Source organism: Felis catus, chromosome D3 (assembly GCF_018350175.1).
Source record: "Felis catus isolate Fca126 chromosome D3, F.catus_Fca126_mat1.0, whole genome shotgun sequence".
Taxonomy (NCBI): Eukaryota; Metazoa; Chordata; class Mammalia; order Carnivora; family Felidae; genus Felis; species Felis catus.
Genome location: NC_058379.1, coordinates 45,622,547 through 45,638,881, shown reverse-complemented (window position 1 = coordinate 45,638,881; position 16,335 = coordinate 45,622,547). Strand labels below are relative to the sequence as shown.

The window sequence follows — 16,335 nt, the reverse complement described above, 5'->3', positions numbered from 1 at the left end:
TCTTCAACATTTCACTTTTCAGGAAACCCTTCCCCAAGACCCTGTTCTTCTTTAACAACACCACAACTGATTACCTGAGAAATGAACCTGTGCCCAAGTGAGAATGACCATTAAAGTGTTGGGTGTGGTAGGTTGGCACGCTCACATTTTAATAGGAGAGTCCTGGAGTTCTGTAGAATGCCTTAACATAAAGAAATAATTCTGTGAGGAGGAGCATTTCAGGTTAGGTCACAGGCAAATGGTTCTGGAGCCCCTGAAGTTACATCAGGCTCTACTCAGCTGAGACAAAGTCAAAGGAATTGGATGATTAAACAGAGGAGGGAGACAAAACCCACACAGCAGTGGTTTATCTCTTTGAGAGATGAAGGCTATAGTTTTTTTTTTAACTTTTTAAATTTATTTTGAGAGAGAAAGCATGCTCATGAGCGGGGGAGGGGCAGAGAGAGAGAATCCCAAGCAGGCTCTGCACCGTCAGTGAGGAGCCTGACAGGGGGCTCGAACCCATAAGCTGTGAGACCACGACCGGAGCCAAAACCAAAAGTCAGACACCCAACCGAGCCACCCAAGCACCCTGAAGGCTATGGTTTTTCATTTCAGTTTCTAATGAATAAAAAATATGCAATGTTTACATTGTTAGAGGACAAATAGAACCACGATATCCATCTTAGTTTACACAGCTGAATTCGTGAACAATCATATTTCTCACATTTCCACATTGTTCCCCCTTGATGTTAGGATATTGCTAAGTGGTCATGTTTTAGTTTTTTGTTTTAGTATTTTGGGGGGAAAGTCTCACCATGACTCCCCACTGCCCTGTTCTCCTGTTTAAGGAGGCTTTCACGTGTTTGCTATGTGGAGAGTGAAGAAGGGGTATGCCGGGGAACATCTCTGGATAATTCAGCAGCTGTGTCAGGTTCACCTGGCTTCCCTCTCTTGTCCGGAACAAATGGGGTGTCCAGCAAGGCGAGTTGGGAGGATAGGTAGCACCGCCGAGCAGATACCTTGTACCTGAAATGCATACCCACCAGCTGAGCTATCGGCCTTCTGTGTGCTGCATCTGATAGAGGGTCAAACTGACTTCTCTTTCAAGTCCTGAGATCTGAAACCAGGTTGCGCACGTTTTGGAAAATCCCTTTGTGAGTGTTCTGGAAGTACTGATTTGGTCTTTCAGTTTTCATCCGGGTTTGGGAAGCCTGCTCCACATCTACCTGTAGTCTCTGCTGACTTCACTGTGAGCAAATAAGTAATGGCCAATTAATATCCATGAAATAAACTCACTTTTAAAAAATGGCAGTGTTTGAAATGACTCAATGGCCAACTGAAACTTGCTTTGTATCCCTCCTCCAGAGTTTGAGCATTCAGAAATTAGGGAGGCTTCAGGGGCTTAGAGCTTTTGTGTCATTTGTGGGATTTGACATAGAGGTCCTGACTTAATGGGTGCCCATGGGCTGTGACGTCTCTACTGGATGCTCCTGCCTGGTGCAGCCCCCGCCACAGCCTGCAACACCCCTCCTGCTTTACTGCTTCCGGGCCTCTGCTCATATGACCCCTTTTCCTTCATGCAACTCCCTCTCCCACCTTGCTCCCCCAGTCTGTCTATATCTTAACTAGTCTTCAAGGCCCAACTCAAATTCGGACTTGTGCAAGAAGTTTTCTTTCATTATTATTTTTAAATATTTTTTAAGTTTTTATTTATTTATTTTGAGAGAAAGAGTGAGAGTGGGAGGGGCAGAGAGAGAGAGAATCCTGAGCAGGCTCCACACTGTCAGTGTGAAGCACAATGTGGGGCTTGAACTCACAAACCGTGAGATCACGATCTGAGTGGAAACCAAGAGTGGGATGCTTAACCGACTGAGTCACCCAGGCGCCCCAAGAAGCTTTCTTTCTGATTCATCACCACTGTGTCTTCGATACGGACAATAATGGTAACAGTTCTCAATGATCAAATAGTCACTGTGTACCAGGCCCTAGAGTAAACTCCTGCAGCATCTCATTGGATGCTCATAATAACTTTGTTACTCGGGAGTGCAGAAAGTTTGGAGAATTTGAGTGCATTGGCCATGTCACACTCTAAATGGTGGAGCTAGGGATCCTGTCCCGGTTTGCCTGGCCCTGAAGTCCATGCTTTTTTCTTTCTTTTTTTTTTTTTTTTAATTTTTTTAATGTTTATTTATTTTTGAGAGAGAGAGTGTGCACGCGCAAGCAAGTGGGGGAGGCACAGAGAGAGAGGGAGACACAGTCCAAAGCAGGCTCCAGGCTCTGAGCTGTCAGCAGAGCCAGACCTGGGGCTCAAACACGCGGACTGCAAGATCATAACCTGAGCCCAAGTCGGATGCTTAACCCACTGAGCCACCCAGGCATCCCTGAAGGCCATACTTTTAACCCCTTCCAGTCTGGCCTCCTGAAAGGTGCTAATTATCTAATTGTGAGAAGCTGATGGAGCAAGGTGGCACTTCAAAGGTCATATTGTCCAATCCTCACTTTAGAGACGAGGAACCTAAAGCCCAAAGAGAAAAAGAGACCATAGAGGTAACACAGCCAAGTGTTGGCAGAGCCTGGACAAGCACCAGTTTTTCTGGTTCTCAGACTCCTTCATCACTTATTCATTCAAGAAACATATATGAAAGCCTTCTATGTTTAAGGCACTGTGTTGGGCTTTGAGTATTTTTCCTGCTGTACCATTTGCGAGTTTAATGAATCCATACACAAAGTTGTTTTAAAATGGGATCAGAAAGAGTAAACCCTTGCCTCCTCTTACTGCGGCTTTGTGCAGAAGTGCGATGCACCACCAATGGCCTCAACACAGTGCCATTGTCATTGGTTGGACCCACACTCAGAGCAGCTGCACCTCTGTAGAGAGGGTGTGTTGGAGACTGGAGGGGAGGGTGCTTGCTTACAGGGACACGTGGAGAGTGCAGAAAGGCCCTGTTTAGAAAGAGAATTCAATGCTGTTCAAGCAACTGTTTCAAGAGCAAGCATTAGAAAACAGGAAGCATGACTCCAAGTTTTGCCAACAAAGTCTAATCCAATTCCGGAAGACTTTATCCCTCTTCTGCTATTGTGTGTGGGTGTAAAAAAAAAGTCACCGAGCTTGCCTTAAGTGTCTCCCATCCTGACCCCGCTACTTGGCTGTATTATTGGTTTTGTTTTGTTTTGTTTTTCATCATCAGGTTTGTCTGAGGATCCCTGGGGGGTGGGGGGGAGGATCCTTTGTTTGTCAACAAACCCTCTCATGTGAGCTGACAGGACTTGGGGCCCACGATGAGGTTTGGGAAATTGGAAGGAAAGGAAATGCCATCAAACTGCAATGTCAAACAGTAATGTCAGCACATACTAGATTAGGATAAAGATAGACATGCACATTGATGTAATGGAGAAAGAGGGTTACCAGATCAGCAGTACTTGACTGCAACTTACCACATGCCACTCAAGCAAGGGTGACTGACCCGATCGCACTCAAATAGGCCTTTTGCAAGTGTTTCCAGTGGGGACTCACAGGCACAGAAGCAGTAGCTGAGGTACAGGTCCCCTGCTGTCCATTACATTCTGGTGCAGCCTATGGGGATCTAGAAAGGCCAGACATTAGTCTTTAGGGGAGGGACTCTGAGCCTTTATTGGTGAGGCTTTTATGCTTCATGGTTGGGAATCTCAGTCTGCCCCAGGTAGACCACCCTCCACTACCAACACCTCCTCCCCCACACCGCCACTCCTCCTTACCCCCCAGCTAATACAAACTTCCTGAGAAGTAGGGACAAGGAGGCTATAATTATAACCAATTATCCACCTGCCCTAAGGGATCATCCTGTCATCATGCCCTGTAATCTAGTACCTCTGTTACTAGAAGAAGCCTCTGGTAATCCTCTGCAGGTAATGTTCCCCACCCAGACTCTTCTGAGGGTACACTCCCAATCTAACATAAGCTTCCCAGACTCTTCTCTTCTGTCTACAGCCAAACCTTGGTGACTCCATGCAAGCCAATTGCTTTAAATAGCTCCTGGAGGTAGAAGCCCCCCAAACTGTTATCTCCTGCCTTAGACTCTTGTCTGAACTTCAGAGCCATATGTTCGGTTGGCTACCTAATGCTTCTATTTGGAAGCCTGATGGGCATCTCAGTGTTAACCTGTGCAAGACAAATTTCCTGTCACGCCATCCCATATCTGCTTCTTTTCCATTTTCACCCAGCTGCACAAATTAGAAACTTTGGAGCTATCCTTGACTCATTTCCCTTCCATCCTTTTAAGTCACCAGGTGACACCTAGGTCAACTCCGTTGTGAGGCCTCATAAACCACCACCTCTCACCACCCGGTGCAAAAATCTAAGACTCCCCACTCCTACTTTTGCCTTCTATGATCTCATCCTCTTCTCACATCAGCTTGAATAATCCTTTTAAATAGGCCAGGGCAAATCACATGCCCTCCCCTAGTGGTTTGTCATCTCACTTAGACGAAAATCCAGTCCTTTCTGGGCACAAAGCACTGCAGCATCTTGTCCTTGCCTTCCTTTGTGACCACATTTCCCACCAGACCCCCATGTGCTTTGCTCCAGGTAGTGAGGACTCAGCACACTACAGGCTCCTACCTTAAAGCTCTTCTGTTGCTGTTCCATTTGGAAAACTCTTCCCCCAGATATTCCTGTGGTTCAGTTCCTTACTTAATTCTGATCGCCTTACTGTGAGGGCTTCCCTGAAGGCTACTGTCAAAATAGTCCCTGCCGCCTTATAGAATATAACTCGGAGAGCAGGGACTTGTCCTCTCTTGCTCTCTGCTGAATCACCAGCACCTACAACAGTGACAAGGACATGGACACTTCGTAAATATTTGTCAAATGGATGAGAAAATGAATGAATGAATGAATGAATGAATGAATGTCTCTTCAGAGTACAAGCAAATGTGAAATGAAGTCTAGACTTCTGAGAAAAAGTGGGGAGGCATTGTGATTTTCCTTACCATCTTGGTAATAAGTTCTTCAGTGTGAATTTCTGCTTTCAGATATTCTTATTTTAGTTGATTAAATTAATATTTTATTAAATTAACTAATTTTTTAAAGAGATTTTATTTTTAAGTAATCTCTACATCCAATGTGGGGGTCAAACTTACAACTCTGAGATCAAGAGTTGCACACTCCAGTGACCCAGCCAGCCAGATACCCCTAAGTAATTAATAATTAATTAATTAATTAATTATGTTTAAAAAGTAGGCTCCATGCTCAGTGTGGGGCTTCCATGCACAACCCCAAGGTCAAGAGTTGCATGCTCTACCGACTGAGATAGCCAGGCGTTCCTCATTAATTAATATTTTAAAAGGTGTTATTAAAGTGGAAATGGTTTTCAAAAAGAACACAGGTATTTCAGGCTCCTAAGTGTTTAATTCTGATTTTATTTTTTTTTTTTAATTTTTTTTTCAACGTTTTTATTTATTTTTGGGACAGAGAGAGACAGAGCATGAACGGGGGAGGGGCAGAGAGAGAGGGAGACACAGAATCGGAAACAGGCTCCAGGCTCCGAGCCATCAGCCCAGAGCCTGACGCGGGGCTCGAACTCACCGACCGCGAGATCGTGACCTGGCTGAAGTCGGACGCTTAACCGACTGCGCCACCCAGGCGCCCCTAATTCTGATTTTATTTTTAAAAACACCTTTAAAATTATTAAAAGCCTCGGGGCGCCTGGGTGGCGCAATCGGTTAAGCGGCCGACTTCGCGCAGGTCATGATCTCACGGTCTGTGAGTTCGAGCCCTGCATCGGGCTCTGTGCTGACAGCTCAGAGCCTGGAGCCTGTTTCAGATTCTGTGTCTCCCTCTCTCTGACCCTCCCCCGTTCATGCTTTGTCTCTCTCTGTCTCAAAAAATAAATAAACGCTAAAATAAATAAATAAATAAATAAATAAATAAATATTAAAAGCCTGTAATTTAAAAAAATATGCCATGTTATACATAAAAGTGTAATAAAGTGAAGAACATGGAGTTAACTTGTACTGCTAGATTAACTCAAATTTTGAGGCAACTCAGAATACAACTTTCCCCACTATCTCTGGGCATATATTAGATGTTCTTTAAAAACAAATGTGGCATCAATTAGAAAGTTTACACAAGCCTTTAAAAAAATTTGGCCTGGTTATGTCTGCTCACAGAAAACTGTGCAGCTAATACATTACACATCACAGCTGTACTATATATATTGTAACATAGTTGGGACACCTAAGTGGTTCAGTCGGTTGAGTGTCCAACTTTAACTCAGGTCATGATCTCACTGTTTGTGAGTTTGAACCCCACATTGGGCTCGATCCTGTCAGCCTATCAGCGCAGAGCATGCTTCTGATCCTAAGTCCCCATGCCTCTGCCCCTCACCTGCTTGCGATCTCCCAAAAATAAATATTAAAAAAAAAAAAGAAAACATAGCAAGCGAGACTCAGGTGCATTTGCTGTCATCAATATAATCCATCAGACAAGTGAGTATTTTTTATAAATGTTTAATTTTGAGAGAGAAAGAGAGTGAGAGAGCAAGCACAGGGGAGGCGCAGAGAGAGAGAGAACCCCAAACAGGCTCCATGCTGTCAGCATGAGATCATGACCTGAGCCACCCAGGCGCCCAGACAAGTGAGTATTAATGCACACAGTTTTGGCTACTTATGTGGCTTGATATATTTATGAAAACAAATATAAGCCCTTGTTAGGTATTGTAAATGATTCACCTTTGTCTTGAAATTGCTTTATCACTCTTCTTCAAGACTCTGTATTAGTCTAATAGAATAGTGTCCTATGATACAAGATGGAGGCTAAAAATGTTTTCCATTGACAACAACTTACCTATGTGGATCCAGATGATCTTGATGCTGAGCAATCAAAATACAGAAATAACTTTTATGCTAAATCAAGTTGGCATAACATTGCAGCTGTCATTTATAACTCCAAATTTCAAGTTTACCTCTTCATCTGTAGAAAAGAAAGACAATCATATACCCCAAATGTATTTATGATGAAAGGTTGGATTAGATCATTTCTAGCATTCACTTTTCACCCTGTGATACTTTGAAACTGTCCACCAAATGCATACTCAGCAGGACATTTTGCTGTTGTTGTTGTTGTTGTTGTTGTTGTTGTTGTTTTACCTTTGATTTCTTTTTTAAAAAAAAGTTTTATTTAAGTAATCTCTCCACCTCACATGGGGGTCGAACTCACAACCTCAAGATCAAAAGTTGTGCACGCTTCCAACCGAGCCAGCCAGGTGCCCATATCTGTGATTTTCTTGAGCTTGATGCTAACTTCCTATCGAATCCACTTGATAAAATATCTGACAATCAGTATATTACATCCATATTTACTATTTCCAGTGTTCTTCATTCCTCCCTATAATTCCATGTTTTTGCTTGCAGTTAGTTTCCTTTGACCTCAAGGACTTAAGATAGTATTTTACTGCAAGTCTGCTGGTGATGAATTTTCTCAGCTTTTCTTTGAAAATATATTTTTCTTTCACTTTTGAAAGAGACTTTGAGCACAGAATTCTAGGTTATCAATTATTTTTTTCAGCAATTTAAAGTTGTCATCCCACTGTCACCTGGCTCCCAGTTTAAGAAATCAGCCATCTTATTGTTATTTGAAGTTAATGAATTTTTCCCTTTTCTGTGTGCTGTTAAGATTTTTCTCATGACTTCTAGCATCTCACCATTATGTGGCCAGATGTGGTTTGATTTGTGTGTCTGCTGCTTGGGGTTTGAAGAGCCTCTTGAATTTGGGTTGATGTCTTTTGTTTTGAAAAAGGCTCAACAGAGTCGTACCATGGCTTCTGCCCATTCTCTGAGAGTCCAATTACACGTACGTTCGAATTCTTCAATGTGTCCCATGTCTCTCAGTCTCCTTGCTTTATCTTCCTTGTTTTTTAATCTCTTTGCTTCAGTTTGGATATTTTCTATTAACCCCTATTCCAGTTTACTGATTTTGTCTTCTGCTGTATCTAAAGCCGTCAATTGAGTTATCAATTTCAGATATTCTAAGTTTCAGTTCTAGAATTTACTTTGGATTTTTAAAATATTATAATTTTCTGGTGAAAGTCTCTAAAAATCAATTTTCTCAAATTTTCTTTTCTTAAGCATAGTAATCAGTGATCTTTAAGTGTTTGTGTATTAACTCTAGTATCTGGATCACTTGTGAGTCTGTCTTCCTCCCTCCTCCACATGTATGGAATATATAACTGAAACTGTCTTTTGGCTTGTCTAGAATTTTTTAAATTGAATGTTGAACACTGTGAGGCTCCAGATACGAGGTTATATTCCTTCAGAGAGGAGTCACACTTTCCTCTGATAGGCAGGGTGGGGACTGACCACCAACCAAGGACTGGGTGGCGGGCAAGTGGGCTGGCAAGGCAAAGCCTGCCCTTGTTAAGCCCATTCTGACATCACAGCCCTCCTGGTCTTTCAACGAAGAGTCTGGGGCATTAACTGGGCATCTTCTCATGGCAGGTCTTGAACTTTATCGTTGGTTTCCTTAGCACAGTGAATCTGTTGAAAACCGTCTTTTAAATTTTTTCACTGTGGTAAAATATAAATAAAATATACCATTTTAACCATTTTCCCCGGAAGAGGTTTTACTTCAACATTTGACAAACATCTTAAGGGCAAAGTTGTAACGAGGCCCAAGTTTCCGGTGTTGCCACTGCAGCCTTGTGAGACGACCAGCAGTTCAGCTGGGTTCTCAGATTCCCAGTAGCAACACTGGTAGGTGAAGCCTTGACCGCTCAGCCTCCCGCCCCATGAAAACACTGTCAGCAGAATTCAGCTTGCCTCATCAAGGCTTCTCCCCTCCCTCTGGCCTTAGAATCTCTATTTGGGGGCACCCGGGTGGCTCAGTTGGTTAAGCACCTGACTCTTGATTTTGGCCCAGGTCGTGTTCTCATGGTTGTGAGGTTGAGCCCTGAGTTGGGCTCCATGTTTGGCATGGAGTCTGCTTAACATTCTCTCTCTCTCTCTCTCTCTCTCTCTCTCAGTCTCTCCCCCTGCCCCTCTTCCCAGCTTGTGCTCTCTCTTAAAAAAAAAAAAAAAGAGAAAAAGAATCCCTGTCTGGTGTTGCTCCAACAGATCTCTACTGCATTATAAAGAATGATTTTTATTGCATGGATCCTACCTGGAAACCTGAATAACTTTAATTTTAGGAGCTTTTTCTAGCTTGCCTATATCTTTATTTTCCCAAGAACTATTGACTTAAGTTGGTAGGCCATTGCCTGGATCACTGGAAATCCATATTATCCTTCATATTTTGAGTGCTTTTTTTCTCCTAAATATCTTATCAAGATAGACTGATGGTCTATGGTTGGTCTGAATTTCATCTTTTATTTGTTCTGCCAGTCTTTGGTGGAAATCTTAATGGACACTGAAAGGGCCCAGAGTCAGTAAGCACAAATGAATGATTATCTGAGCGACTAAGTGAATAAAGGATAAAAGAAAAGAAAACAAAAGGCAGATCTCTTAGACAAATCTCCAACTGGATGATAACGTGGGCTCCTGAGCTTCAGTGGACAGTAACACATAGTAGGGAAATGCATTAGAAAGGACATTCCAAGCCAACTGTTGCAGCCCTATAAAATACTCCTGACTATGATTTAATAAATTACTTTTGGGTAAATATCTACTATGCCATTGTTGCTGAATTCTTCAATGTGTAAAAAAGAGAAAACTCACTTTAGAATTATGAATGAATTCATTCCTGTTTTTTAAAGTTGTACAATTATAAATACTGTGTGGAACAAGGGTCTCTCCTCATTTCCAGTGGGAGACCTCGTCTAACTGATTCTTACCTCATAATGTCCCTTGTAACCACTGAGTTGGTGATAGGGTGTCATATTCATCTTTGGATTCTCAGAACTACCACAGTTTTGGTATGTAACAACCATGAAGGGGTTGCTTAAAATTTTTTCCCCATTCCTACTGCCATCATCTTGACCTAAGTGCTCTTTGTGCTTGGAATATTATAACAGATTACTAAATTTTTTTTCTTGCACACTTGATGCCTCAATACCCCCGCCTACCCCCCTCCCAAAATTTCATTTCACATCTATTGCTAACCTAATAATTCTACCTAAATTAATGCATTACTATCCAGCCCAAAGTATTTTTAGTCGGGGGATGCTGGAAATTTAAAATTTTGCTACTTAGTTTTCTCTGTTGTTCTAAGCAAAATTTCTTAGATTTGCCTCATCCTAATGGTCTGGAACTTTTTAAACCTATAAATGCTCAGGCTACACCTGAATCAAAATCCCCACAGGAGGAGCCTGAGAATCTCTATTTATCAAGCATCTGGGTGACTTTTATGATTAGGTGCTTGTGATCCTTGGACCAGCAGCATTAGCATCACCTAAGAACATGTAAAAGATGTAAATTTTTTTTGAGGTGGGGGGCCCAGATAGTTGTGGCTTAATAGGCTTCCGGGTGATTTTGATGTATACTAAAGTTTGAATAACATCGAACTAGCCTCTAACAGTGACTTAAAGGCAGTAGTTCTCAAATCTGGCTGCACCTAAGGAGCTTTAAAAAAAAATCCTGATGCCTAGACCTTACTCCCGGATACTTTGGTTTAATTGGTCTGGCATATGGCCAACATTTGACTGGAATATCATGGATATGGAGGCTGATGTCCCCTGTCACCCATAATTCATTTCACAATTTTGTATTTATCTAGTCTTGCTGATTGAATTTTTAAGTAAAGGTTTATTAAATTTGAATGCTTGAAATAAACTTATGCCTTTAAAATATCATTGCTTAACGGAGATCTGTGTAAGATTTAGTTCAAAAGAAATTTTTTTTTTAATTTGAGGGTTGGGGAGGGACAGCGGGAGAGAGAATCTTAAGCAGGGTCCACACTCAGCGTTGGAGTGCAATATGGGGCTTGATCCTATGACCCTGGAATCATGACCTGAGCAGAAATCAAGAGTCAGACAGTCAACCAACTGAGCCACCCAGGTGCCCCACATATAAGATTTAATAAAGGGATGTTACTAATGGTTTGAAAACCATAGGACTGCAGACTCAAGTCTAAACTCTTTAGTCTTGCCTTTAAGACATAGTGTACTGCCAGGGTGGGTGGCTGACTGGCTCAGTTGGTAGAGTGTGCAACTCTTGATCTTGGGGTGTGGGTTCGAGCCCAGACATTGGGTGTGGAGATTGCATAAGGATAAAATCTTAAAAAAAAAAAAAAAAAAAAGAAAAAAGTGTACTGCCTCTTTTAGTAATACTGCATAGCTCTACACCCTAGCTGTAACACTGATCTAGAAAGTATGCCTCTAGCACTTAGGAAGGGGAAAGCACCATACTGAAGTCCCACACTACATTCTACTTCAAGCCCACTGAGATCTTAGCAAGTCACTAATTCTCTTTGGGCTTCTATTTCCCCATTATAAAGGGAGGGGATACAATCCAATTCTCTCCAAGGCCCCTTTTGACTCAGTATATTAGTATTTACACATTCAGGTGAATTTCCCAACTTATATTGCATTATCTTTTCCTTGCTGCTTGTCTAGGTTAATTTATCCTTAGGCAGTCTGAGTTCTAATGATCCTTTTTTCTTTTTTCTTTTTTGGCACTCAGTCTAAGGTTCTTCAATCTCTCAGGCATCTTTCCACATTTATGTCTGGTGTCCTACTGGGTAATAACAAGATCTCACATATCTCCTCATATCCCCAAATGCCTAGCATATGGCAAATACATATTTGTAATGTTTTGAAGACCATGATATACTGCCTCTGCCAATTGGTTTTATGCCAACAATAGCTATGTTGAAAGTTCATTTTTGCCCAATGAGCCTTCATTTATGTACTAAAGTTTCCCAATTCATATCCTATTCATCCTAGAAATTTTCTTTTATCATAGTCCTTCCTGTTCATCCCCTACTTTCCAGTGATTATTCTCCAAAAACAGCTCTCTTCTGGCCTCTGCTGGTGTGATAAACAATTGTTTCATTAATTCTTTGTGCTCAAGAACTCAAGTGTAAGGACACTGGAGTTTCCTAAGAAACCTTTCTAACAGCATCGACTAAGCAGAGAAAGATTTTGAAATGTCTCTTAAACTGCTAGGCTTGCTGAGAACAGACAGCTGGTAAAATTTGAGATGCATTTCAATTTTTTTAAATGTTTATTTTTGAGAGAGAGAGAGCGGGAGCATGGGAGGGGCAGAGAGAGAGGGAGGCAGAATCTGAAGCAGGCTCCAGGCTCTGAGCTGTCAGCACAGAGCCCAATGTGGGGCTTGAACCCACAGACCACGAATGAGATCATTACCGGAGCTGAAGTTGGACACTTAACCGACTGAGCCACCCAGGTGCTCCTGAGATGTATTTCAAATGCTTATTTCTGAAGTAATATTTTTCAAAAAAATCCCATGCAGTTATGTTAATATGTCAGGATTAACAGAGTAAGTTTCTTTGGTGTTTCTTTAAAAGTTGGCTCCTTTGGAGAAAATTTGTAAAATTTTGCCAGATTCTGATACTGTACTTAGTATTGTGCATGGTAAAGATAAATATTTGTTAAGTAAATGTATTAGTGTTATTTGGCTTATGTAAGACTATTCCCTTTTTGTAACTAATTAAGAATTGAAGACAATCTGAGGAGGAATCTTCGCAGTTTTTCAGTTATTCCTTTTAGAGGGCCCAAGAGTGTGCTCTATGCATTTTTATTTAAAAACAATTAAAAAAATTTTTTTTAACATTTATTCATTTTTGAGACAGAGAGAGACAGAGCATGAACGGGGGAAGGTCAGAGAGAAAGGGAGACACAGAATCTGAAACAGGCTCCAGGCTCTGAGCTGTCAGCACAGAGCCCGACGTGGGACTCGAACTCACAGACCGTGAGATCATGACCGGAGCTGAAGTTGGACGCCCAACCGACTGAGCCACCCAGGCGTCCCTAAAAACAATTTTTTTAAAAGAAGTAAACTCTACCCCCAATGTAGGGCTTGAACCCCAAATCAAGAATTGCCTGCTCTATTGACTCAGTCAGCGAAGTACCCCCTTTATGCATTTTTTTTTTTTTTTTTTGGATATAAACAGCAAGTACAGGAGGGGCTGAGGGAGAGGGAGAGAGAGAATCTTAAGCAGGCTCCACACCCAGCGTAGAGCCCGATGTAGGGCTCGATCTCACCAACAGTGAGATCATAACCTGAGCCAAAATCAAGACAGACGCTTAACCAACTGGGCCACCCAGGCACCCCACCAGGCATTTTTAAACACAGATGCTAGACGCAGTTTGTCTTGAGTTTCTAATACACTTTGAGCCTACCAATAGCAGCCTTTCTTGTTGGACTTTGGGAAAAATTTTCACGATAATGAAAGGCGTTAGAAAATGTTTTCCATTTTGTGCTCCTCCAAGACAATAGGCCTTCTATGTATGTTTGGGTACCCATGATTAACTCATTCAAACTACTGCCTTTGACAATCTTCGGTTTCACATGGTTTCATCAGGATACCCGATTATCAAAGGCAGGAAAGGTGTTACTCCTACATTAAGTGCTGACGCACAGGGTTTTGCATGTTTTCAAAGTTTAAAATCAGAGGTCTTTGGGGTGCTTGGCTGGCTCAGTTGGTGGAACATCTGATTTTTGATGTCAGGGTCATGAGCTTGAGCCCCATGTTGAGTGTGAAGATTACTTAAAAAAATCTTTTATTTAAAAAAATGTTTATTTATTTTGAGAGAGAATGAACACGAGCATGGGAGGGGCAGAGAGAGAGGTAGAGAGAATCCCAAGCAGGCTCTGCACTGTCAGCACGGAGCCCGACACAGGGCTCAATTTCACTAACTGTGAGATCATGACCTGAGCTGAAATCAAGAGTCACTTAACCAACTAAGCCACCCAGGTGCCCCCAAAATAAAATCTTTTAAAAAAGCTTACAGCCAACCTGAAACTATATATAGTGATTGACGCAGATTTGTTATTAAAATATTATCTAACATGTATACATACTGCTTTACAAATGAATAATGCCCTCTTAAATACATAGCATCTTTTTAAAGGTTTTTTAAAAATTATTTTTAAGTACTCTCTACACCCAATGTGAGGCTCAAACTCACAACTCCGACATCATGAGTCTCATGCTCCACTGACAGAGCCAGCCAGGCACCCCTATGTTATCTTTTTAAGTCTGAGAATGTACTATGTGTCATGAAATAGTTTTGCATTTAAATACATCCTTCTAACTCAAATGTTATTTATTTTTTAATTTTTAAAATTTTTATTTTTAAAATATAACTTATTGTCAAGTTAGCTCACATACAGTGTACACAGTGCTCTTGGTTTCAGGGGTAGATTCCCGTGATTCATCCCTTACATACAACACCCAGTGCTCAACCCAAGAAATGCCCTCCTCAATGCCCATCACCCATTTTCCCCTCCCCCGCCCCTTAACCCTCAGTTTGTTCTCTGTATTTAAGAGTCTCTTGTAGGTTTGCCTCCCTGTTTGAAACCATTTTTTCCCCTTCCCTTGCTTCATGGTCTTCTGTTAAGTTTCTCAAGTTCCACATATGCTAACTCAAGTGTTTTTAAAAAGTGTCTGTTTTATCACTTCATTTATAGGTAGAGCTGGTCAATAACAGATAAAATGGGATAGGGAACTCAGTTTACTCAACCTCACAGGTTGACTGAAATGAAATATGCTGGTTATACATGGTTGGATTACTGTAAACTATCAGGTAGACAATCTCCTGCTTCCTGTCTCTGCTTAAACTGCCTTTTAAAAAGGAAAATCCAGGGGTCCTAAATGGCTCAGTCGGTCGAGCATCTGACTTTTGATTTCGGCTCAGGTCATGATCTCATGATCCATGGGATTGAGCCCAGCGCTGGGTTCTGTGCTGGCAGTGTGGAGCCTACTTGGGATTCTCTCTCCCTCACTCTCTCTGCCCCTCCCCCCTTCGCTCTTCCTCTCTCTCAAAAATAAATATTTAAACAATAAAAAGGAAAATCCACTGGAGGTATAGAGCTCTAACTGCACATCCTACGGTACCCTGTTCAAATCCAGGTGTCTCTCAGACTCCTGGCCTTTAGAAGCACTATACTATAGTGGATACAAACTCTGATTCTGGAATTAGGCAATCTTGGGCTTTAATTTCATTTCTTAGTTATTGGAGGTAACCAAGTGACAATTCTGGCCATTGAGAAATAGGGAAAGTAACTGGGTAGGGACTTCTGGAAACCCTTTTAAGTTTGTTTGTTTGTTTGTTTATTTAATGATCTCTACACCCACAACCTCGAGATCAAGAGCTGCATGCTCTTATTTTTCTTTAAGTTTATTTATTTTGAGAGACAGGGAGAAAGAGAGAATTCCAGGCAGGCTCTGCACTGTCAGTGCTGAGCCTGATGTGGGGCTCGAACTCACAAACCATGAGATCACAACCCGAGCTGAAACCAAGAGTTGGGCACTCAACTGACTAAGCCATTCAGGTGTCCCCTTTTATTTTCAAGTCTATTTATTTAAGTGGAAAACGTTTTAAAGAGGGACAAAAACAAATGACATATGCTCTCTTTTCCCTTCCTTCTGTCTAGAACATGGACGTGATGCTAGAGGTGGCATAACTATTTTATAGTGACAAGGATGAAAGTCACATACAAAGTATGAAAGCCACAAGAATCCAGATCCGTGAGGACATCATGGGGCTGCATTACCAGCCTTGGACTGCTGACCTCCAGACTTTTTAATGTGAGAAAAATAAAACCAGTCACTTGTTGTTTAATTTGTTTTTTGGGTCCATTTTTTTGCAGCTTAACGTTAAGCCGACACATAAATTCACAAGATTATTTGAGGATTAAAAGAGAAAAATCTATGTGAAGAGTATAACACAGCTTCTGGCATATAGCAAGTTACCAATGAATGGCTGCTATTATTTTGGAGAGATTGGTTCACTGCCAGCAGAGAACAAAAATCAAACATAGGATAAACCATTTGGGAAGGGAAGACAAGTGCTGAATAGAAGCTAGGACAGGGTTGTAAAAAAATTCACATCACACTCAGAGCCAAACCATGCACATAAGGGGTCTGACGTATAGTAGGTACTCAGTATATGTGATTTCTTTGGTGATCCTCTCTCTGAGAACACAAATTGATGTCACTTGTTCACATGAGAACCTTGACACATGAAGAAGATGAGATTAAGCAGAGATTTTTAGGAACTCTGAGTTTTATCTACACAGTTAGATTTTATTGAGGCATTCCATTCAGTGTCTCATGTACTCCTGCTTGAGCAATACTGTCAAGATATGGATTAGAGAGACACTCAAAAAAGACACTGATAAAATGCCACCAGTAACAGTGGATGACACAGATGTGGCCGGTCATTTTGATGACTCAGACACTAGGTCCTAGAGGAACAGAAA

The 16,335-nt window shown here is 41.6% G+C and overlaps 1 long non-coding RNA gene across 1 annotated transcript; it reads right to left on the bottom strand.

Annotated features, from left to right (window-relative positions):
• Positions 1-512: 512 nt before the first annotated feature.
• LOC109493360 lies at positions 513-7,074 on the bottom strand. The gene is made up of 4 exons (XR_002737083.2): positions 6,803-7,074; positions 4,580-4,780; positions 3,418-3,566; positions 513-1,229 (listed from the first exon to the last, which is right to left on the bottom strand). It is a non-coding gene; the product is annotated as an uncharacterized LOC109493360 (long non-coding RNA).
• Between the last annotated feature and the right edge of the window lie 9,261 nt (positions 7,075-16,335).